The sequence below is a fragment of the Myotis nattereri genome (genome assembly GCF_964212035.1).
Source record: "Myotis nattereri genome assembly, chromosome: X".
Taxonomy (NCBI): Eukaryota; Metazoa; Chordata; class Mammalia; order Chiroptera; family Vespertilionidae; genus Myotis; species Myotis nattereri.
The window spans coordinates 65,794,918-65,820,005 of record NC_138078.1 but is presented as its reverse complement, the minus strand read 5'-3'; the positions used below and the strand labels follow the sequence as shown (position 1 = coordinate 65,820,005).

At 40.6% G+C, this 25,088-nt stretch overlaps 1 protein-coding gene across 1 annotated transcript in view; it reads right to left on the bottom strand.

Annotated features, from left to right (window-relative positions):
• SYTL5 (synaptotagmin like 5) overlaps positions 1-25,088 on the bottom strand; it is a 334,838-nt gene that overhangs the window by 255,993 nt on the left and 53,757 nt on the right. The window contains 1 exon segment of the mRNA XM_081081271.1: positions 1,768-1,827. The gene's annotated coding sequence lies outside the window, so the exon portion shown is untranslated.

Sequence of the window (25,088 nt, the reverse complement as noted above, 5' to 3'; positions counted from 1 at the left end):
AATGTTGTGTTTCACTACAAGTGCTTCTACCTACTTTGTCCAGACAAAGAACAAGAACTTTGAATGGCTTAGAATATTGGACCCTTACTTGACCTGACTTAAATCTCTTCATTGACCAGAGAACAAACAGTGAGACCCATTTTAATCAATTGTGTTTAGGACTAAAGGCTTACCGTGTCCTATCTTAAGTGCTACTTTTGAATTGCATCCTTAATTAGTACAAAGCACTAAGAAATCCTCTTTGTAGCTCTTAATGACTACTGATTTTAACTCCTGGTGAAATATTCAATGTGTTCATTTACTAGCATTTATTCCCTAAGAGACAGGGACTCTTTTAAGCTCTAGGATTCTTTGTATTATTACCTGACACTCATATGAATAAAGTTAATCTCTTAAATTATTTTCTCTTATCTTTGATTTCTGTATGAGACTGAGAAACAACCTGATTTGTGACATGGACTCTCATAACTTAATTTCCAAATTGGTAATTGTTTAACTTTATTTTCTCACCTTAAAAACTCCCAAGAGATGGCGAGAAGAAGCCAATACATGCCATTGTGAAAGATGATGGAACTGTTCCCTTGCCCTAACTCCTTCCAAGATAACTGGTTATCTGTCTTCCTAGGACTGGTCCTTATGAGACAGATATATGTAAACAAAGGCAGCCCATATTGTTGAAATACTTGTTTGGATGTGTACAGCGGAGGTGGTTGTGTATAGAGTAGTAAGAAGCTAGGACAATTCCAGGACAAGCAGAATAGAGACACTAGGGTAGACAGTTAAACAGCAATTTTCAGCCACCTAGTAAATCCTATCTTCCCTAAACCAAGGACACCTAATAGTAAATGGTTTGCACTTCTCCTCCACAACCAGAGGCTAAATAGCTTAAATCTCCCTACTTAGGGAGACAGATAACAGAAATCAAATTTGGTGCTGTTTGCCAACCACACCCAAGTACAGACAAATTAAGAGAATAAATCCCACTTTGGTACATCAGCAAAAAAGCTGATGAATATTCTATTGATCTGCCCCTAAGACCTCTCCTAAACAACCAGCTTTTAAAACCTCTAAAAATGAAGGTCCCAGTGCACTCTCCCTCTAGGGAGCATGATTGTGCCATTGCCTCCCCCCATTAGTATGTATCCCCTAATCTCTAAGGGACCCCATAAGACTTGCAACCAGGTGAGCAGTGGGCAGCAGCACCTCATCTCACACTAACCTCCTGAAACCTGTCTCCAAGGCCCTCTATTCTCTGACTTCTCAGTGAGCTAGGGCAGTCCAGCCTAGGCTCTCCTGTTGCTTCTTCTATGCCTTTCCTTATTTCACTGCCTTAAGTAAGTTTTTGCTGTGGTCAACAAATTCTTGTTTGCTTTTCTACACTTTGTCTCTTGATTGAAATCTTTCCTTCAAGAAGACAAGAACCAAGATCTCCTCGTTTGTCCAGTAACAGCTGTATGCAGTTTTACCAACGTGGTAGAATTTATTCACAAATACTCCTTATCTTGTGCTCCCCCTGGATTCCACTCCCAGCATAGCTGTCATCCTAATTTTTATTCGATGTGAAAAAGGTCTAAAAATATGGCTAGTCCTTAAAACAATTTTAGAATACTTTCAAAAATAGTGTCAGAGAGGACACAATGCAAATACTGAGGTTGTACAGGTGTGGCTTAACCTTGCATGAGCTGCTTGTAGAAGGGGAAGTTTGATTCTATAACCTAAACGTTTTATACATATTGCAAAGAGGAAGTGAAAGCGTTGCATACATACCTGTATAGAATCTTCCCCTGATTTGATGATACTTCCATACTGTTTCTCTTCATCTTCTGCCTATACACAGAGGAAATATCCAAAGTTTTGTGGGACTTGAACTGTATACAATTTAAATTGCTGCCTTTAAGAAAACGATTACAGAATAAATACCTCACACATTCAACCTGACTAATCCCTCTGCTTGGAGAGGAGCTGTCTTATCCAAACACTTACTACAGCCCTCTACCTAGTATATTCCTTTATACAAAGGGTTGTCAGAGTACCTCCTATGTCAGATCTCTACATATTTTTGTATTGGAACATAGCCACAATCATTCTGTGACATATTGTTTATGACTACATTTGCGCTACAACAACCAAGTTGAATAACTGCCAGAGACCACATAAACTTGCAAAACCTAGTTTACCCCCTGGCCAGTTATAGAAAAAAGTTTGCCAACTCCTGCCCTACATAATAGTTGTGGCTTCCAGACCCACTTCTCTCTGAACCTAAAGATGATCTAAAAGAGCCATTCAGTGTGCCATAAAATGGCGTAAGACACATTAGATTACATCAGCTAGTCAAACACTCATTTTATCCTTTTGATCTCATCATCTGTATTCCATAAGCAAATTTAATCTTTAAAAAAATTTAATTTTTTTTAACAAATTTAATCTTCAATATAATAACTCATCCCTGATTACTAGCACAATTATTTTTTCAATATCTCATTAAATTTCTGTTCTTTATCTTGATATTAGTGGGTTTGTTTTGTTTTGTTTTCATTTCACAAGCTACCTCTTTTCTTATTTGGAAGGTAAATTTAAGTGGTAAGTTAACATAATACAGTATCATCCTTCCTAAAGGACAAATGGTGCTTTAGAATATATGAAGCCAGACCGAAGTTACTATTTTAAAAGCTACTTGTATTTACTGCTTATAACTTCCAGAGCAAGGATAGGATTTATCATTAGAACACTTGAGCTTTTGTGTATGTGGGCAAAATACCACATTAATGCATCTCTTGGAAATTCAGAGGCAAGTTCCAGGTATTAATCTGCATAAAAATGTGAAATGCTGTCTTCTTTGAAGGAAGGCTGTGTCTCCCAAGGATTATTATGTTGATAATGGACTGTTCTACTTTTTTGCTCCCTTAAAGGGAGTAAGTTGTGGGCCCTGGAATTAGTGGGAGAGAGCACAAGGCATGTCTCTCATCTGAGGAAAAAGGGGGCTTTCCTCCTCAGCAGCAGGGTAGCATTATGAGTGGCTAAAGAGTTTGGGGTGGGGGATCAATCGGGGAAAAGGGAGACATATGTAAAACTTTAGACAATTAAATAAATAAATAAATAAAATAAGAGTTTGAGACCCCTGGGATGTGTGACTCATGGGCTCGAGAAAAAAAATGTTTAAGAACAGATTTTAAAATTTTCTATATTTGTGTAGAAAGTCCCCTCTGTTTACCACAAGCCTTCAATTAAGTTAGTGAAACAATAGCCTGGTATTTATTCTGCTTTGGTGAACAATGCAGGGCTGTGTCAATGGTTTGGATCAACTATTGTTGAGATAAGTGGAAGTAAGAAGGGCAACCTGTAGAGTAAAATAGGATGGAGCAGTTACAGGATGGACAGAGGTGGTCTGGGGAAGATTGAAGAGGTGATTCTAGCAGGAGCTAAGACAAGTGGCCAACTTTGGAGAACCTCAGAAGCATCTGAGGAAAGAACTGGTTATTTTCTTGGGATAAATAAAATATGGATCCCAGGAAGTGGGAAAACTAGAGTTGCATAAAGCACTTTGACTAGAATGACTTTAGAGTTATGACTGAGATATGAAAAATATAACTGATTTGTTTTTGACCTTTCTAAAGAGGAAAAATATGACAAGAATTCAAAATTCAATCAGGCTGCTGCACAAAGATTAGCTGAAGAAAGTCACCAGCAAAAGTAATTGGAATTTTGTGTTGACTCTTAGGGAAATCAAACAGATAAATTGCTTTAGGGTAAACCTGTAACCAGCCAAGACAAATCCCCATCATTGATTGAGAATTTCCCATTTCACAGTAAGTATAAAAAGGGCTAAAGAGATCAATTAGGGACTCACATGGGACCATTAGCCTAAAGCTTGAATCCTGTGTTCTGACTACCTTGCCTGGCCTCTGCGATAGTAACTCCAGTTTGACTGGTTGGTAATCTCAATATGCTTAAGCTTTGTGATAGTGATATTGAGACAATTAGTTATCTGTAAATATTCTTTCTTTTTGTAAGTTTAATAGAATCCTAGCTCTTGAGCTGGGCACATGGATGCACAGAATGAATATTTAAATTCTTAGCCTTCTTTGTAGTTATTTAACTACGTGAATACTTTTTTTTTTTATCAAAAAGACACAAGAAGAAGTGGTGTGCAGCATCCAGAAGCTATCTTTGAAGGGAAAGGGAACCTATTTATTTATTTATTTTTTTCCTTCCTTTTGGCTGGAATATAGATTTGGTGGCTGGAGCTAGAGCAGTCATCTTTGACATTGAGGTGGCCAATAGCAGAGCCACAAGATAAAAGGAGCCTGAGTCCCTGAAACTGTGGAACTGCTGTGCCAGCAACATAACTGCCTTTCTCTAGACTTTTATGTGGGGGATAAATATACTTTTACTTTTTAGCTATTTATGTAAATAAAATTAATCCTGATAAATATAGGAAAGTGCTTTCAATTCACTTGAAATGAAAATATTTTGTTTTAGTTGTTAAGCATATTTCAAAATCAGGAAATATATAGAAAAAATAGGGACTGTATCAATTATCTATCACTACTATAATGCTATGTAACAAATAACCACAACATATTCATATACAACACAGCTTTCGTCCATATGTCTTTCATTCTCCAACAAAAGTCTCATGTCAATGGTAGACGTGCAAGAGAATAAGTATTTTTGAGCCCCTGCCTGTCTTGTGGTCATTGTACAAAGCAAGGCATGAGTCTGGACTCAGAATAAATGAGAGGGAAAATATATAGTGTCTCTTGATGTGAGAAGCTGCAAAGTAACTTGGTAAGAGATACAGAAACAGAAATATGTAAAAAAAAAATTGAGGCAATTTATGCAATTAGTCTAACTTTAATACTAATGCTTTTAAAATAAGCTTAGAATAAATTTGGGGATAGGTTTCCATAGTCATCTTAATACTCTATATATTTGGGTATTTAATTTATTTTCAATATTGAAGATGATTTGTCATGTTAGAGGTTGTGATGGATTATGATTTCAATTTCAAATGTACAATTTTTGTCATTAATTTTAGTGTTTTTATTTATAATTGAAAGGTGTAACATTACTAAGTGTATAATGTTAAAGGTCTAAGAGACCTTAAGATTCACAGTATTTTTAAATGAAAATTTTAGATTGTCTAGGATTAAATACTTGTGAAAATACAGTTGACTATTGAACAGTGTGGGTGTCAACCACATGGATCCACTTAAAGGCCAATTAACATTTTAAAAAATTTAATTTATTAGGGTAACACTGGTCAATAAAACCATACAAGTGTACAGCTCTACAATGTATCATCTTCATATTGCATCGTGCACTCACCACCCAAAGTGAAGTCTCTTACACCACCATTTATGCCCCCTTTGCCCACATCCATCTCCCCACCCCCTTTTCCTCTGGCACTCACCATACTGTTGTCCCTGTTTATGTTTTTTTCTTCTCAATCCTTTCACCATTTAAAAAATCCATTTATAAACGAACTCATGCCATTCACACTAGTGTTGTTTAAAGATCAATAATGTGTTCAGTCCACTGTTGGGAATCCACGTAGGTGGAGTGCAAACTTGTTATACTCATATTTCTGACTTGGTCAATGCCCCAACCCCTGTGTTGTTCAAGGATCAATGGTACTTCATTTAGTGCGCTTCTTAAATGTTAGCTTTTCTGAAATGTTTTTACTGACCATGTTATTAAAAAATGACTGCATCTCCTTATCTTGTCTTCTGTAGAGCACTTACCACTATTGGCCTTCTATGATATAAGCATTTTTTTAAATATATTTTATTGATTTTTTACAGAGAGGAAGGGAGAGAGATAGAGAGTTAGAAACATCGATGAGAGAGAAACATCGATCAGCCGCCTCCTGCACATCTCCCACTGGGGATGTGCTCGCAACCCAGGTACATGCCCTTGACCGGAATCGAACCTGAGACCTCTCAGTCCGCAGGCTGACGCTCTACCCACTGAGCCAAACCGGTTTCGGCGATGTAAGCATTTTAATTACCATTTGAACCCACTAAAGTTTACTCTCCACAAAGGTAAGAATTTTGCTTTGCTTTGTGGCCATATCCAGAATACCTATAAAAGTGCTTGACTCTAAAAGTGCTCAAAAATTTTGCTGATTGACCAATGGAATAAAAGGACGCTTTTATTTTTAGGTCATGCATTTGAAATTCTTAAAAAGAAATTTAAATATAATACATATATGAATATAATTTAAATCTTGTAAGTGAATGAACAGAATTGTAAACAGGACTGATGTTTGAGTTCAATCTGTTCAACTTGAATTGACTGAATATTAATAAAAGACTTATTAGTCAGTGACTGTTAAAATTTATTATGTTTATAAAAAGAATAATACAATTTTTGATATTGAAAATTGATATTGAACACTTAAAGGAAGGCTAGTTTGTTAAATTCTACTTTAGTAATTTGAAAATTAGTTTAGAAAATAAATTTAAAATAATTAAAAGGTAACAAACAGTAACTGTTTTTTTCTGAACACAAAATCTTCTCATGTGGGGAGGTCTGAAGCAGTAAACATCTGAGTCCCATAGAAGGAGCAAGGAGACAATTATTTGCTAGTACCTCTACCACTGAGGGGAAATGATGAGGGTGTGACACAGGAAATGTGGAGGTTGAGCTAAAATGTACAAGATAGTGAGGCAGGATAGTAAGAAGCTAGGAAAATTCCTGGGCAAGTGGAATGGGGAAACTGAGACAATATAATTAAACAAGGACAAATAATTTGAGCAACTTACAACCAGCTAGCAAGAACTTATCTTTCCTAACCAAGAATACTTGAGAGAACATGGTTTATACCTCTCCTTCCTAATCAGAGAATGCATAGTTTAAATCACCCTGGTCAAGGAGATAGAGGACAGAGACCCAATTAATGCCATTTGTGCCAGCTAAACCCCAGGACAAATGAAGTCAGTGGAACAAATAACAAAAACCTGATTAGAATCGGACAGAACCAAGAAAAAAGTAAATAGACGGAGCATACCTCAACATGATAAAGGCCATATATGACAAACCTACAGCCGACATCATACTCAATGGGCAAAAACTAAAAGCATTTCCCTTAAAAACGGGAACAAGACAGGGATGTCCACTTTCACCATTCTTATTCAACACTAAAGTCCCGGTGCATGAGATTTATACACTGGGTAGGGGTCGGTCCCTCAGCCTGGCCTGCACCTTCTTGCAGTCTCGGACCACTAGGGGGATGTCTGCCTGCCAGGTGGCATTCAGACATCCCTCTTGCAGTCCAGGCTCTCACAGTCCAGGACCCTCATTCCTTACCTCCCGCCTACAGCAGAGGTGGGAGAGTCTCCTGCCACTACCACTGTGCTCACCAGCCATGAGCCCTGCTTCTGGCTGAGCAATGCTCCCCCTGTGGGAGCGCACTGACCACCAGGGGCCAGCTCCTGCATTGAGCATCTGCCCCCTGGTGGTCAGTGCATGTCATAGCGACCAGTCCTTCTGCCATTTGGTTGATTTGCATATTACGCTTTTGTTATATAGGTTAGTAATGGAAGTCCTAGCCACAGCAATCAAACAAGAAGAAGAAATAAAAGGCATCCAAATTGAAAAGGAGGAAGTAAAACTCTCATTATTTTCAGACGGCATGATATTGTACATAGAAAATCCTAAAGACTCCCCCAAAAAATCTACTAGCTTTAATAAGTGAATTTGGCAATGTAGCAGGATACAAAATCAACACCCAAAAATCAATGGCTTTTTTATACACCAATAATTAATTCTCAGAAAAAGAAACTAAACAAACAATCCTATTTACCATTGCAATAAAAAAATTAAGAAACAGAAATAAACTTAAACAAGGGGGCAAAAGACCTGTACTTGGAAAACTACAGAATGTTGAAAAAAGAGATAGAAGAGGATATAAACAAGTGGAAGACTCCACCGTGTTCATGAATTGGTAGAATCAACATCATTAAAATTTCCATACTACCCAAGGCAATCTGCAGATTCAATGCAATCCCTATTAAAATACCAATGGCATATTTCACAGATCTAGAAGAAATACTCCAAAATTTATATGGAATAAAAAAAGACTCCGAATAAGCTGTCACAATTTTGAGAAAGAAAAAGAAAGTAGGAGGAATCACAATGCCAGATTTCAAGTTATATTACAAAGGCACTGTAATCAAAATAGCCTGGAATTGGCACAAGAACAGTCATATATATCAATGGAACAGAATAGAACTGAGAACCAAGAAATCAATCCGAGTCATAACCCTTAATTAATATTTTACAAAGGAGGTAAGAGTGTACAATGGAGTCAAGACAGTATCTTCAATAAATGGTACTGGGAAAATTGGACAGATACATGCAACAAAATGAAACTAGACCACCAACTTACACCATACACAAGAATAAACTCAAAATGGATAAAGGACTTAAATGTAAGTGGTGAAATCATAAAAATCCTAGAAGAAATCATATGCAGAAAAATCTCTGACATCTCTCATAGCAATACGTTTACAGATACATCTCCTAAGGCAAAGAAAACTGAGGATAAAATAAAAAATGGGCCCACATCAAAATAAAAAGCTTCTGCACTGAAAAAGAAACCATCAACAAGACCATCATTGTATGGGAGAACATATTTAGCAATGATACATCTGATAAAGGGTTAATATCCAAAATATATAAGGAACTCATGCAACTAAACAAAAGTGTGGGAAACTGTTTATTGCCTTCACTATCTGATAAGCATAGACAGAGAACTCCCCGAAACCCCCCGAAGGCTGGGTGCCTTTGAAGCCCTAGCAAAGCTCAGAGCTAGGCGCCACCTCTGTTTGTCCAGACAGTGGTAGCTGAAACTACTCCCCCATTTATTATTATGTAAATCCTTGCTGATGGGCTAGTGTGCTTATTACTAGGGGGTCACCTGCCTAAGGTCTATGCGAAGGGTGCATCCGAGATCAATAAAAGCTTGGTGAGGCCTGAGCACGGAGGAAGTCCTTTGGGACTTGCCACCTGGTCCCCCAATATTGCAAAATTATCTCGTGTCTTTTTCTCTCATTTGTTGTGCGGCTCCTCTTTCAGATACCGAACCCTACTCCACGCGGGTCATGGAAGGAAACACTCGACATCTGGCGCCCAACCGGTTATCTGGAAGTGCAGGTCTCACTGGAGCGAGAAAAGGAAGTTTACACCGAAAAGGTGTGGAAAACTCACCGAAAAAAGGTGAGGGGAAGTCTACAGCACGCAATGCCCAGGATCAACTACAGAAGCCCGGGTCTGTAAGTAACTGGGAACGTTTTCTTAACCAGGCTAACAAACGGGGCAGGATTTGGCTTTAAAAAAGTAGATTCGGCTTTAAAAAAGGTATATTTGGCTTTTAAAAACTAAGAAACTGTATTATGTGCTTTTGATTTGCATGTTTAAAGTGTTAAAATTTTAGAAGGTAATCTTTTACAGTTTTTGCATGTTATTATAGAACATAACCTTTGCTTTTCTTGAAGAAGGTACATTAGATCTTAAAAGGTTGCAAAAAAGTTAGATAGAACTTGAAAAAAAGGTTAGCAGCAAGAAAAAACTCATCTCAAAAAAACTTTTTCCATGGGGAACATAATGGCGCATTTGCCAAAGCCTTTTCCAGAGGCTGAGGAGGAGTCTCCTCAACTGGTTCCCTCCGCTCCTCCTAGTGAGGAGTGGGAAGACACGTTAGAGGAATGGCCTTCATGGTCCTCTCCACCTCCGCATGCACGTCCTAATTCTGATATGCTTAATTCGCTGTCATTTGAATCACCTGTGCAAAAATCCATCAGAGAAGGATTGAGGGAAATACCGGCGGAAGAAAGGCTTGCTTTCCCTATCATAGAGGTACCTGATCCACAGCTACCGAATCAGGTAATCAGACAGCATGTAAAATTTGACTTTAAAATGATAAAGGCCTTACGTGAAAGTGTAGTCCAAAATGGTCCAACAGCTCCTTTTACAGGAGAAATTATGTATAGTATTTCTGAAGCTTTCCTAATCCCTCATGATTGGTATTCTCTAGCACGTGCAACTCTGGATGGAGGACATTATTTACTATGGAAAGGAGAATTCTTGGAGAGATGCCAGGAGCAAGCCCAAATAAACCGCGGGCTGAATGCTCAAATAACTTATGAAATGCTAGCAGGACTGGGACAATACAATGATGTACGAACCCAGTTAGATTATGTGCAACTGGCATATGAGCAAATTAGAGCTTGTGGAAGGAAAGTGTGGTGGACTTTACCAGCAAAAGGGGACTCTGAGGGAGCTTTTAGTAAATGTTTACAGGGGCCTTTAGAATCATTTTCTGATTTTGTGGCTCGTCTCACTCGAGCAGTGAGACGACAGATTCACCATGAGGCAGCAGGAGACATTTTAATTCAACAATTAGCTTATGAAAATGCCAATGATGATTGTAAGAAATGCCTGATGCCTCTGAGAAAAGGTAGTACCATTACGGAAATGATTCGAGCATGTCAGAATGTGGGGTCAGGCACTTTTCAAGTGAATTTACTCACTGCCGCTGCTACTGTAAATAAAAGGTGTCATAACTGTGGAAACATAGGACATTTTAAAAAAGAATGTAGACAACCAAGAAGGACACAAGGAGGTGCTCCAAGGAAAGGCGCTAACATTTCGCCTCGTGGGCTGATCAAAACAGATCCAACCTCTCTGTGTCCTAGATGCCAGAAGGGCTACCATTGGGCCAACCATTGTAAATCGAGATTCCACAAAAATGGGCAGCCGTTAAATCAAGATACAGGGTATGGCCAACCGCAGGGAAACGGCCAATGGGGCAACCCCCAGCCCCGTCAATAAAAGGGGAGATCTGCCCTGCAAAGCCCACAGTGGAATCTCTGATTTGGGCCACTCCAGGAAGTGCAAGCCTAGATCTTAACAGTACTATAGCGGTCACTTTGACCCCTGATATGGCTCGGCAAGCTGTTCCTACAGGAATCTGGGGACCTGTGCCATCAGGAACTTTAGGATTAATTTTAGGGAGAAGTGGAAACACTCTGGAAGGATTAACTGTTTTGCCTGGAGTCCTAGATTCAAATTATGAGGGAGAGATTAAAGTTATATTGGAATGCAATCATATTATGCAAATTACTCCAGGACAAAGAATTGCTCAAATACTACTTCTACCTTATGCTCAACAAGGCAAGGCTATAAATAGGAAAAGAGGAATGCAAGGACTTGAAAGCTCAGACATCTATTGGATACAGGAAATTAGCAAAACTCGTCCTATGATTAATTTGAGAATAGAAGGAAAAATGTTTAAAGGCCTAGTAGACACTGGGGCAGATGTCAGCATTATCAGCAAAGAATTCTGGCCTCCTAGTTGGTCCATGGTAGAAGCTATGGACTCAATTAGAGGGGTGGGAGTTCCTGATAACACACAACGTAGTGCTGCAGTCTTAAAATGGCAAGATGAGGAAGGACAGACAGGATGGTTTCAGCCCTACATTGTCTCTGGAATTACAGTCAATTTATGGGGCTGGGATGTCTTAGAAGGTTTACAAGCTTGTATTATTACTGGCAAAGGTCAGCAGCTTGTAACTCAGATGGGACATCAGAGTGATCAAGGTGTAAAAAACCCAGGAAGGCGGGGATATCAACCTTTTTAGGAGTGGTCACTGCTCAGTCTCCTCACCCCCATGCTGATCCTATACAATGGAAAGATGATAAACCTATATGGGTGGATCAGTGGCCATTAACCAAGGAGAAATTAGGTCATATTCATGGATTAATACAGGAACAAATAGAAGCTGGTCATATAGAGCCTTCCAATAGCCCTTGGAATACGCCTATATTTATTATACCTAAGAAGGTGGCAGGGAAATGGCGATTGATACATGATCTCAGAGAAATTAATGCTACTATGCATACCATGGGAGCTTTGCAACCTGGACTCCCAGCGCCTTCACAAATCCCTTTAAATTGGTCTCTCATAGTAGTAGATCTTAAGGATTGTTTATTCACCATTCCCTTGGCACCTCAAGATAAAGAAAGATTTACCTTTTCAGTGCCATCTATTAATAATATAGAACCCATGAGGAGATATCAGTGGAAAGTTTTGCCTCAAGGAATGGCCAATAGCCCTACCTTGTGCCAAAAATATGTGGCTCAAGCTGTTCAACCTTTAAGGGACAGATATTCCCAATGTTACATTATCCATTACATGGATGACTTGCTCTTAGCAAGTCCACGGGAAGAGCAGACTTTAGAAATATTTTTCCAATTAGAGAAGGAGCTCCCTAAATGGGGCTTAAAAATTGCTCCGGAAAAGGTACAAAAACAAACACCTTTTAAATATCTGGGAACCATAATTGAAAACCAATGCATTAGGCCACAAAAAGTGGAACTAAGAAAAGATTGTCTTAAAACTTTAAATGATTTTCAGAAATTATTAGGGGACATTAACTGGCTAAGACCCTACCTAAAAATCTCTATGGGAGAAATGACAAATTTATTTGATATACTTAGGGGTGACTCTGACATTTCCTCACCCAGAACACTAACAGATGATGCCAGAAAGGAGTTGCTAAGAATTGAACAGGCGATATCCTCAGCTCAAGTAGCACGGGTACAACCTGAATTGCCTTTATTGGGACAGATTAACCATACTGCAAATAGTCCCACTGGAGTCATCTTCCAAAATAAAGACTCTCCCGCTATTATTGAATGGGTCCACCTAGGCCATCAGTCCTCTAAAACTGCTATTACTTATATAGAACTGATGGCTCAATTAATATATCAGCTTAGGAAGCATTGCAGGCAGCTTAGAGGAAAAGAACCTAAATGCATCTATCTTCCCCTCACTGGAAAGCAATTAGAAATGTTTCAAACTGACGTAAATTGGCAAATTGGGTTAAGTGGATATTCAGGGGAACTTAGTTGTCACCTATTAAAAGATAAACTTTTACAATTTTTAAATAAGACCTCCATCATTATACCAAAAAATACTAGGCAGGAACCAATTCCTGGAGCTTTAACTGTTTTTACTGATGGGTCATCAAATGGGAAAGCTGCCTATCATACTATGAATTCTGACCGAGTCATACTGACCAGTCATACTTCTGTGCAAAGAATTGAATTAGAAGCTATTAAGGCTGCATTGCAAGATTTCCAACAGCCTGTTAACATAATTTCTGATTCCTCTTATGCTTCGGGCCTAGTAAGTAGACTTGAAACTGCCCGGTTGAAATGGCTTAGTGACCAAAGTTTATTCTTACTATTTAAGCAGGTTCAGCAGATTGTGCAGCAGAGAAAATACCCTTTTTATATCACTCACATCAGGGCTCACAGTGTATTACCTGGCCCATTAACTAAGGGAAATGCACATGCTGATCAATTGGTTGCTTTATTAAAAGAGGCTTCAGAGTCTCATCAGCTTTTACATCAGCCTGCTAAAATGTTGTCCAAACAATTCTCAATCTCTCGACAGAAAGCAAAACAGATTATCAAGGAATGTCCCAGTTGCATGTTACATCTACCTCAAGGGCCTAACACAGGAGTCAACCCTAGAGGTTTGCTAAGGGACCATATCTGGCAAATGGATGTAACACATTATACTCCCTTTGGACGTCTTGGAGCGTTACATGTCTCTGTAGATACTTTTTCAAAGGTCCTATGGGCCACTGTATCTACAGGAGAGACAGCAAAACAGGTTATTAATCATTGCCTAGCTGCTTTTGCTGTCATGGGAATTCCAAAGATTATTAAAACTGATAATGGACCTGCTTATACAAGCTGTCAATTCCAGGAATTTTGTAAAAAGTGGAAAATTCAGCACATTACGGGAATACCATATAATTCCCAAGGACAGGTCATTATTGAACGTCAACACCAAAGACTGAAATCTCAATTAGAAAAACAAAAAGGGGGGATGATGGAGAAATCACCTGTGGGTAGGCTGCATCAAGCCTTAATTACTCTAAATTTTTTCACTTGTGATGCTGATGGAAAGACACCTATGGAGCTACATTGGTGTCAGAATAAAAAAAAAAGACGGTCTAGTTAGATGGAAGGATCCTGAATCTGGTTTATGGAAGGGACCTGACCCATTATTAACTTTTGGCAGAGGGTACGCTTGTATATTCCCAGAGAATTTTTCCAAACCCGTATGGATTCCTGCTAGAAATATTAAACTGATCAGGAATCTAGCCAGACTGAAGATCTTGCGCCTGGAGCCATAACATGTAGCTGTAAACAATCAACTACCTCAGCCACAGAGAGCAGCGACTCCAAGCAGTCCACTGAAGATGAGGAACAGGAGGAAGACAAACCAGACAACCAACAGCCCAGAGACCACCTGGGGCATGGTAAAGTGAAGTATGGTAACAATTAATTCAGGTAAAAACTATAGTTTCATACTGGTCTTAGAAGGCATATTTTTCCTTTACCTGGGAGGGACAGCACAGCTATCCCAAAGTCAGAAGGATCCAGTTAGCGTGTCAACTCAGTGCTCTGGAGACCCAGAACTGTAATTTAGATAGCATACTGTCTCTGCTTCTGTAAATTTCTTCTTTTTTTTGAAAACTGGGTTCCTCATTCCAAACCTTGAGTTTAAAATTAAGTTGTCATGACCTAGAGCAAAGAATATTCTTACATGGTATTATTCTACAAGTTTTATTAATAATTTTTGATGCTTTACAACAGTATATTGCGCATTTATCCCAAACAAATTTACAAGTGAATTTGAATGTTTTATATGAAGGGATTTATTCCTTTCCACTGTGTGGAGGGCCTCCTGGGGAAGGCACTTAAGCATTCTGTATTGACCTATCTTGACTTTTTTTGCCAAGAGGAATCCAATTGCCTACAGCTGTTACCTGAGCTCTCTGTTCAAGCTGGGATCATGAAAAGCTGGTACCATGGATCTGTCTCTTGCCCAATGGCATAAGCTGGGCCCTCTCTGGAGAAGAAACCTGGGTTCCCTATGATCAATGCTGGGGCCCTGCCAGCAGGTGAGGGGATCCTAAGGCAGTTGCTGGGCATGGAGGCCAGAGGGACATAGGCTATCAAGGAGACAGAACTGAACCTCACATCACCCTACTTGGCCCAGAGATAGCTGGTAGTCAACGACGGGTAAGACCTCACAGGGTGGGGTGACCTAAGACAGGCACAGCTGGGGGCCAGTAGGAGAAAACTTGGGGTGCAACAAAGGTGGGGCACAGATCCTCACCCCCCCCCCAATGGTGCACGGGCTTGAACACTCGGCCCTTCTGAGGAAGGTCTCCTGTCCCCATGGCTGCTTCTTGCTTCCCATGCCCAGCCCAGATCAGGAACCAAATAGAAGAGATTTGGTCCAGCTAAAATCAGAACCCAGAAAAACAGAGGCTTGGCTAACAGACCCTATGTCTAAATCTAGCCTAACAACAGGAATGCTCAGAGCCTTCACAAGGATGTAAAGTGATCCTTTTCATTAATATTTACAGTGTAAATTAAGATCATTGTTAGAATATTAAATTTGACAGTAAAATAGTTGTCAAGTTTTCAAATTAATTAAATTTGGCTAAACTTGAAATATGTAATTATTCATATAGTATTAACCAAAATTTTTATTTCATGGTAAAATTGCTTAACATGCAATGAACCTAAAGCAGTCATATTTTTGTGCAGAAAAAATAAAAATTTAAAGTTATCTAGACTGCATTAAAAAAATTTTCTATAAGCCTCCTAATTAAATTAAAAAAGGGGGATAGTGGAAGACTACCATGTAAGGAAAAATATCCTGTAACTAAATTACATTTAGAGGAAAAAAAACTTTTTCGTTTATAATGCTAATAGTGAGACACCCAGAAAAAACACACATTATGCTAGGGTAGGCCAGGGAAAGATCATGTTAAAGAAAAGACCCCAAGTAAGGTTTTTTTTTTCCTTTAACATTTGGTCGAGAATATGTTTGTATACTTTCAGAGAACAGCTACAAGACCATGTGGATTCCTGTAACAACGGATCACAGAAAGCCAACCACAAAGACAGAAGAGACAGTTCAGAGATGGAGATGGTGGAAGACGCCTTGCCCTGCTAGCAGTCAGCAGCTGTGCAGCACTGCAGGGTGCCCAGGACCAGACCAGAAAGGACCGGACCTGCATTTTCCACCATCCAGAACCAACATTTCATTGCTGGCGTGTACACATGAACTTTTGGACATTGAAACATGGACTCAGAACTTTTGGACATTGAAATTGGGACTTGATTATTTTTTAAAGAAAAAATAAGGGGGAGATGCGGGAAACTGTTTATTGCCTTCACTATCTGATAAGCATAGACAGAGAACTCCCCGAAACCCCCGAAGGCTAGGTGCCTTTGAAGCCCTAGCAAAGCTCAGAGCTAGGCGCCACCTCTGTTTGTCCAGACAGTGGTAGCTGAAACTACTCCCCCATTTATTATTATGTAAATCCTTTCTGATGGGCTAGTCTGTTTGTTACTAGGGGCTCACCTGCCTAAGGGCTATGCTATGGGTGCATCCCAGATCAATAAAAGCTTGGTGAGGCCTGAGCACGGAGGAAGTCCTTTGGGACTTGCCACCTGGTCCCCCAATATTGCAAAATTATCTCGTGTCTTTTTCTCTCATTTGTTGTGCGGCTCCTCTTTCAGATACCGAACCCTACTCCACGCGGGTCGTGGAAGGAAACACTCGACAAAAAGAAAGACAACAATCCAATTAAAAATTTGGCAGAAGACCTAAATAGACACTTCTCCAAAGAGGATATATAGATGGCCAAGAGACAAATGAAAACATGCTCACAGTCACTAATCATCTGAGAGATGCAAATCAAAATTACAATGAGATACCATCTCTCACCTGTCAGAATGGCTACCATCAACAAAATAACAAATGACAAGTGCTGGCAAGGATGTCGTGAAAAGGGAACCCTAGTGCACTGCTGGTGGGAATGCAGATTGGTGCAACTATTATGGGATTAGTATGAAGTTTCCTCAAAAAATTAAATATGGGACTTCCATTTGACCCACTGCTCCCACTTCTAGGAATACGTCATAAGAAACCTGAAGCACCAATCAGAAAGAATGTATGAACCCCTATGTTCATAGCAGCACAATTTACAATAGCTAAGATCTCGAAACAGACACAATACCCATCAGTAGATGAGTGGATAAAAAAGCTGTGGTACATTTATACTATGGAATACTAAGCAGTAAAAAAGAAACCTATCTTACCCTTTGAGACAGCATGGAGGGACATGGAGAGTATCATGCTAAGTGAAATAAGTCAGTCAGAGAAAGACAAGTAACATGTAATCGCATTCAAATGTGGAATCTAAGTAACAAAATACACTGATGAATGGAGTGGATCCAGAGACATGGAAGCATGGAAGAGTGCAGAATCTCAGAGGGAAGGTGGGGGAGGGTGGGTAGGTGGTAGGTAATCAACCAAAGACCTTGTATGCATATATGCATAACCCATGGACACTGACAATAGGGTGCTGAAGGCCTGTGGTGGGTGTGGGGGGTCTGGAGGGGATTAATTGGGAGAAATGGGGACATATGTAATACTTTCAACAATAAATAATTATTTAAAAATAAAACAATAAAATAAATTTATATTAAACCCTAATACGCAAATCGACCGAATGGCAGAATGACTTGAGGAATGACTGGTTGGCAGGGGGCGGGGCCGGCAAGCAGGCAGCATCAGGCCTGCCAAGGTAGGTGCCAGCAGGCAGAGGGAGGAGGCTGGCAATGCTGGCTGGGGGCGAGGCTGGTGAGCAGGCGGTGCCAGGGAGCCAGTCAAGGTGGGTGCCAGCGGGGGCCCTCCAATCACCCTGCCAGTTGCCCCACAGTTTGGCCCTGATCGCTGGCCAGGCCTAGGGACCCTACCCTATATATTGGAAACAGTCTCATAGATTTAAAAATTAAAACCTGGAAAAGCTACTCTAACATTGCAAAAACAGGATGATGCAGCGATGACATGCATGGACTCTGGCTTGCACATTTTGTGGTTAGCCCTGATTCTGACACTTATAACTGTGTGACAAAACCAATTACTTAACTTCTCTCTGCTTCAGTTTTTCTACCCACAAGATGGGGGAAAATGGTACTACTGCCTCAGAAGGATCATGTTATGTACTACTTTTTATAATCAGGACAAAAAAATGTAGCTTCCCATACAACAGAAAGATACCTTTCATCTATATGAAAAGTATGGTCACTGGTGCATGCAGTGTCCCAGATTGCAAGAGGGATGTCCGATTGCTGGTGTAGGCCCATAAACCAGCAGTCAGACATCTCCCATGGTGTCCCAGATTGTGAGAGGGCGTAGGCTGGGCTGAGGGACACCCCCCACCCCTGCATGAATTTTGTGCACCAGGCCTCTAGTAAAGTATATTTTAAAAAAAGATAAAAGTAAAACAGTAGAGCAGACCAAAGGATAATCCATTTTGACGCATCAGCATATTAAAAATATACCTGGAAAGCTGATAACCATTCTACTGAAACCTTTCCCTAAGATTCTCACCCTCAGAGGAAAGATAAAAACCCTCAGGACCAAGACCCAGTGCATGAACTTTTCACTTTCTTTCTCCTAAACCCTAAGGATCCCCACGAGACTTGCAACCAGGGAAGCATCTAGCAATGGCAGCTCTTCCTGGACTTACCCCTGATCCTGTCTCCAAGGACCCCTTTCTCTTTTACTTCCCAGTGAGCTAAAAGCAGCCCCACCTTGGCTCATTTCTTCCCTATAATGTTTCTAGGGAGCCTAAACAGGGCACCACCTAGACCTTCTCCTGTTGTTTCTTCTACCCTAAGACCTTCCTTTGTTTCACTGTCCCCAGATTTAACAAACATACTCTCAAAATCACCTGGACTCATATTGTGAAATCTTTCCTGCACAAAGTCAAGAATGAGCACATTATCGGCCACCCCAGATTGTCTCTGGGCCCAGTCCCAACCCTGTAACAGTAGCAGAGTCTGTTTTAAAGAGATGGATAAACTTTTCCATGTCTCTAAGACTGAAATTTGATGATAATTTACAGTGAAATACTAGTAATGAGGGAGACTTTTGGGCAATAAACATTTCAGCCAAAAGAAGGATAAACTTTTGAACAGTCCATGTAGTAGGTTATGCACTTACTTAAATGAGTCTACATTTACACAAACATTTTATATATATATATATATATATATATATATATATATATATTATTGATTTTTTACAGAGAGGAAGGGAGAGAGATAGGAAGTTAGAAACATCGATGAGAGAGAAACATCGATCAGCTGCCTCCTGCACATATCCCACTGGGGATATGCCCGCAACCCAGGTACATGCCCTTGACCGGAATCGAACCTGGGACCCTTCAGTCCGCAGGCCGACGCTCTATCCACTGAGCCAAACCGGTCTCTGCTACACAAACATTTTTGGCATGATTTTTTTGAGTTTGCTTTGAGAGATAATTAACCTAATCCACATGAAAATCAATTTTCTTACAATCAGGCTACTCTCTTAGATATATTTTCATTCATCAGGCTTAACTTCTTTCCATGTTTTAGCTCAATAATCTTGATTCCTCCAGCATTCCACTGCTGTGCTGGTCCTGATGTAGAAATTATGTGGGGGATGGTCTTTATAGGGCATAGGCAAGACCTGACTCAAGATGGAACCATGGGGGACTTGCTAAGAGTACAATAGATAGCAGATAAACTATCTTAGATTATTTGATCTGCTGTACATTGTCATCTTAGGTACATTGCTAAGTGTCATCAATTACATTAATGCAGTCAATCAAGTCAGAGAAAACTATATTCCAGATAAAAACTCCATAAGACTGAGACATCTGTTTGTGTAAAAGTAAGATAGCCTGGATGGTGTAGCTCAGTGGTTGAGCATCAACTTATGTATCAGGAGGTCACGGTTCTATTCCCGGTCAGGGCACATGCCTGGGTTGCAGGCTCCATTCCCAGTGGGGGGTGTGTAGGAAGCAGCCAATCGATGATTCTCTCTCATTGATGTTTCTATCTGTCCTTCATCTTTGCCTCTTCCTTCCTCTCTCTGAAATCAATTAAAGATATATTTTTAAAAGATATGTTACGTTTTCAAAGCTTTGTGCTCAAAATTCTGTTTACTATGTTTCATCTGGATCACAAACTCGAGGGTTTAGAGACAAGACATGTGGTGACTATGATAAACTGGAAGTGTGTACCCTATCTTAAGGGGACAGCCATTCCCCATCCTCTGTCAAATGGAAACATGCAGATTTTGAAACCAGCATTGCCTGATCCTCTGACTTTTTTTTTTTAAAAGGAAACAAAAATATGGATTATTTTTTGTGAAATTTCCCTATTTTTAATTTTTTCTATTATTTTGTGAAAATTAAAAACAATGGTTAGGAGAAACAAAATGCTCCTCTAGGCTGGATTTAGCCAATGTGTCTGTTGATGAACTTGAAGCCAAGGGTTCCTCATGATCTTGTTTTCCTCATTAGTATTTGCTCTCTTAGTAGGTATACATGTTGTATACACAAATAAGTATTTTGAATGAAGAATCTATACTAATAAAAGGGTAATATGCTAATTAGAGCAGATCAACCGGCCATCTTCCAGACATCCAACTTCATTCCAGACAAAGCCATAGTGGTGTGGGCCGAGGCAGAGGCAGTTAGGGGTGAGATCAGGCTGGCAGGGGGTTAGAGGCGATCAAAGTGGCAGGGAGGGCAGTTGGGGGTGACCAGGCTGGCAGGGAAGGGCCATTGGGGGCATTAGTCAGGCAGGCAGGTGAGTGGTTAGGAGCCAGTGGTTAGGAACCAGTAGGATCGGGCCAAAACTGGCAGTCAGACTTCCCCTGAGGGGTCCCAGATTGGAGAGGGTGCAGGCCAGGCTGAGAGACACCCGCCCCCCCCCCGCCCTGTGCATGAATTTCATGCACCAGGCTCTAGTAGCTATATAATGGATGATATAATTTCTATAAGAATTTAATCTTTTATATCAATATTAACCTAGATCCATGAACTGGGGCTGGGAAATTTATGGAATGTCAGTAGTAAATAAATACATGTGACCACTGTATCTATTTTGTTATCTTTTTATTATGTTGTATAATTACTCAGGGGAAAGAATTCTGATAAGCTGTCATTGGTCACTGAAAGGAAACTTACTTGGAAAATCTGATTAAACCCCACTGGAGGGTTAAGTGCCAGAGTCTGTTTGCTTATTTTTATATTAAATCCTCACCTGAGGATATGTTTTTATTATTATTACTAGAGGCCCGGTGCACAAAAATGTGTGCACTCAGGGGTAGGGGGTCCCTCAGCCCGGCCTGTGCCCTTTCGCAGTCTGGGACCCCTCAGAGGTGACCACTTGCTGGCTTAGGCCTGCTCCCCAGAAGATTGGGCCTAAGATGACAATCAGACATCCCTCTGGAAGCCTGGAAGCCCTCAAGGGATGTCCACTTGCCAGCAGGGAGCAGACCTAAGCTGCAGTCAGACATCCTTAGCGCTGCTGAGGAGGCAGGGGAGGCTCCCACCACCACCTCTGTACTGGCAGCCATCAGCCTGGCTTGTGGCTGAGCAGAGCACCCCCCTGTGAGAGCGCACTGACCACCAGAGGGCAGCTCCTGCATTGAGCGTCTACCCCCTGGTGGTCAGTGTGTGTCATAGTGACCAGTCATTCCCAGTCTTTCTGCTGTTAAGGTCAGTTTTCATATTACTCTTTTACTATATAGGATAGGGGCCTGGTGCATGGGTTGGGGCCGGCTGGTTTGCCCTGAAGGGTGTCCCGGATCAGGCTGGGGGTCCTGCTTGGGTGCCTGGCCATCCTGGGTGAGGGGTTGATGGATGTTTTCAGCTGGTCAGACCCCCTTCAGAGTGGGGGTCCCCACTGGGGTGCCTGGCCAGCCTTGATGACGGGCTGATGGCTGTTTGCAGCTGGTCACACCCCCTTCAGGGTGGGGGTCCCCACTGGGGTGCCTGGCCAGTCTGGGTGAGGGGCTGAGGGCCATTTTCAGGCTGACGGGCGACTGAAGCTCCCAGCCTCTTTTTTTTTTTCTTTTTTTTTCCCCCTGGGATTTATTTACCTTCTATAGCTGTCACTGGAGCTGAGAGCCGGCTCCAGCTCTGAGGCTGTTGCTGGCTGAAAGCAGATATCTGGGTTTGTTTAGCTTTTATAATTGAAACTCTGTTGCCATCATTGGCGCTCTAAGCTCTGAGCCCGCTGCCAGCTGAAAGCAGGTATCTGGGGTTTGTTTAGCTTCTATAATTGCAACACTGTTGCATCCGGAGCTCAGAGCTGGGCCACGGCAGGCTTGAAACCTTGGCTTCCTCCATCACTGGAGCAAGCAAGCCTCATGTGCACTTCAGCTGCATGGCTGCCAGCAGCCATCTTTGTTGGCAGTTAATTTCCATATCCTGCTGATTAGCCAATGGGAAGTGTAGTGGAGGTATGGTTAATTACCATGTTTGTCTATTATTAGATAGGATTATTAGTATTATTTTGGAGAGGAAGGGAGAGAAAGAGAGAGAAACATCAATATTAGAAAGAAACATCAATCAGTTGCCTCATGTGCCCACCCTGACCAGAGATCAAACCCAGAACCTGGGTATGTGCCCTGACCGGGAATCGAACCTGTGACCTTTCAGTGTATGGGACAATATCCTAATCAACGGATCCACACTGGCCAATGCCATGTTAATTTGTTTATAGGTTGTCTATAGCTACTTTTGTGCACTAACAACAAGGTTGAGTAGTTGCCACAGAGATCATGTGGCCCGCAAAACACAAAATGTATACTATCTGGTTCTTTTTGAAAATAATTTTTCAATGCCTATTAATTAATTTAGTTTAGTTTTTACAAATTAGTCAGTAAGGCATCTCATTGGACATGGTTTGCTCTTGCTACTTCATACCAATGGATATGTAATTATCCTGCACTGGGTGTATATGCAATGGCCTTAAAAACTAAGTGACATGCAGTGACAGTGTGGAAATGCATCATTGAGCATAACTTCTCTGATTGAAAGATTCAATGTTAATTTCTACAAAGTTAATAGATATGGACATGATCTTACTTGTAAATATGCAAAGTGGTATGGTACAATGAGTTTGGGTGTATGTGTGTGTGTGTCTATGTATTTAATATTTCTGTTTTGAAAAAACTCAAACCAATAGAAGAATTGTAATAATGGTACAATAAATATTCATATATATTTGACATAGATTCACCAACACTTTACATTTTAAGGAATTTGTCGTAAGTCTCTCTCAAGAATAAGGATGTTTTTTCTCAAATTTATTAGGGTTGCCCTAGCAGATTTGGCTCAGTGGATAGAGTATCGGTCTGCAGACTGAAGGATCCTGGGTTTTATTCTGGTCAAGGATACATACCTCAGTTGCATGCTACTCCCCGGCCCAGGTCCTGGTCAAGGCTTGTGCAGGAGGCAAACAATTGATGTGTTTCTTTCACATTGATATTTTTCTCTGTCTTTCCCTTTTTCTTCCACTCTTTCTAAAAGTCAATGGAAAAAATATCCTCAGGTGAAAATTTTAAAAAATTTATTAGGGTAACATCTATACTATTAAAAGGGTAATATGCTAATTAGACTGGATAGACCAGAAGTCCTTCTGGACAAAGCCATGGTGGAGGGGCTAAGGCAGAGGCAGTTAGGGGTGATCAGGCAGGCAGGCAGAGGGGGTTAGAGGCTATCAGGCAGGCAGGTGAGCGGTTAGGAGCCAGCCATCCTGGATTGCAAGAGGGATGTCCTGTGGGATTGGGCCTAAACTGGCAGTTGGACATCACCCAAGGGGTCCTGGATTGGAGAGGGTGCAGGCCAGGCTGAGGGACCCGCCCCCCCCCCTTGTGCATGAATTTCATATACCAGGCCTCTAGTTGGTTAATAAAATTATATAGGTTTCAATTGTGCAATTCTATAATATACCACTCAAAGTCAGATCTTCTATCACCATATATTTGACCCCTTTTACCCTTTAATACATTATCTCCACCCCCTTTCCCTCTGGTAACTATTGAACTATTGTCTGTGTGTATGAGTTTTTATTTGTCTTGTTTTTTCATTTGTTGCTTTCAGATTTATATCCGACATATGAGTTAAATCATATGGTTCTTGATTTTACATTTTTAATGTTTTTATTGATTTCAGAGAAAAAGGGAGAGGGAAAGAGAGATAGAAACATCAATGATGAGAAAAATGTATCAGCTGCCTCCTGCATGCCCCCTACTGGGGACTGAGCCCACAACCTGGGCATGTGTCCTTGACTGGAATAGAACCCGGGACCTTCTGTCTGCAGGTGGACACTCTATTCACCGAGCCAAACTGGCTAGGGCAGTTCTTGACTTTTTACACCTGACTTATTTTGCTTAGCATGATGTTCTCAAGATCCATCTATGTTGTCACAAAGAACAGTATTTCATAATTTCTCATGGCTGAGTAGTATTCCAGTGTATGCATGTACCGTATCGTCTTGATCCAATCACCTATTGAAGTATACTTTGGCTGTTTCCATACCTTGGCCACTGTGAATAATGCTGCAATGAACATAGTGGTGCATATAACTTTGGGAATAAATATTTTGAAATTTTGAGAGTAAATATCAAGAAGAGTGGTTGGTTGACATATGGTAAGTCTATTTTTAAATTTTTGAGGAAAATACATACTGTTTTCCATAGTGGCTCTACCAGTTTATATTCCTTCCAGCAGTGAATGGGGGTTCCTTTTCCTCCACAACCTCTCCAACACTTGCTATTGCTTGTCTCGTTGATAATAGCCAAAAAGCAAACAACCAAATAGAAGATATTTATAAACAATACCTCTCATAAGAGGTCAGTATCCAAAATATATAAAGAACTCATACAACTCAGCAACAACAACAAAGTCCGAGCATATAGGCCTAACCAATGGACACAGACAACAGGGGGGTGAGGGCATGAGTGGAGGGATGGGGGGTAATGTGGGGATAAGGACACATATGTAATAACTTAATCAATAAAAAAATTAAAAAATATAAAAATAAAAAAATAAATTTAAAAAATCGGAGGAGGACCTGAACAGACACTTTTCTCAAGAAGGCATACAACTATACACCAGATACATGAAAGA